The following is a 1,097-nucleotide window of genomic DNA, read 5'->3' on the forward strand; positions in this document are numbered from 1 at the left end:
GTTTGCTCTGCCGTGAGAGTGGGTTACCTCGAACAGGTTGTGGTGGTGGTGGTGGTGGTGTGTGTGTGTGTGTGTGTGTGTGTGTGAGAGAGAGAGTGTCTGGAGCTCGAGAGGCTCAATGGGATTCTGAAGGCGGTGGTTGATTTTGGGGGAACGCTGCCCACCAAGCTCACCTGGCTGTGTTCAGACCTCTAGTCTCCTGGTCGGATCCATGGCTGGAAAAACAAGACATCATACGTCAGACGTCGTTCCTTCTCAGTGACCACAGGATGTGCAACTATACCAACATCTTTAAAGGTAATGACTTTTACAATCACAGTAATTAACTTGGGATCCCCAAGGAACACATCATTTTCCTGTGCATTATCATACATCCATCTTGACTAAAGCGACTAACATTTTTCTTGACAAGTCGTACTTCTATGTCTTGCTCAAGGACAAGCTTGGGATCATACCACCAACCCTATATATACATTACAATATACAAAGCTGAAATAACAAAGATCTTGAACTTTTTGACTATAAGCAGGGCCCACCTTAAAGTGACAGTTCACCCCAAAATCAAAACAGCATATGTTTCCTCTTACCTGTTGTGCTATTTATCAATCTACATAGTTTGTGTGAGTTAGAGACATTTGCTCACAACAACAGTCTTTGGATTATCTTGAGTAACAAGGTCACGATATCTCCAAAACCAAGTAGCTCACAGCAAAAGCATCTAGATTTATATATTGCACTACAGGTAAGAGGAAACATATGTCATTTGGATTTTGAGGTGGACTGTCCCTTTAAGGCCCTTATGATATCAGTTCCTATTGTGCCACTACAACAGACATTGTGGAGAGAGCAGAGGTCAACAGGGGCATAGCACCACATGTTTGCTTTGGGGTTCCCCTAACAGCTTAGAGGGCCGGGTGACACTGGAAAAGGTCCAATCTTCTAAAATATCATAATCAATGTCATGAGGTCACCGTCTACATGCTCAGACATTGAACCTGCCGCAGTAACACTGGTTTTAATGGGCCCCAGTGCACACTATTACTGGTTATGAAGCACACACACACACACACAAAACTAGCCACTGTTTATCGTGCTGT

This window comes from Anarhichas minor, unplaced genomic scaffold (assembly GCF_050575085.1).
Source record: "Anarhichas minor isolate MPS153535 unplaced genomic scaffold, ASM5057508v1 ptg000006l, whole genome shotgun sequence".
Classification (NCBI taxonomy): Eukaryota; Metazoa; Chordata; class Actinopteri; order Perciformes; family Anarhichadidae; genus Anarhichas; species Anarhichas minor.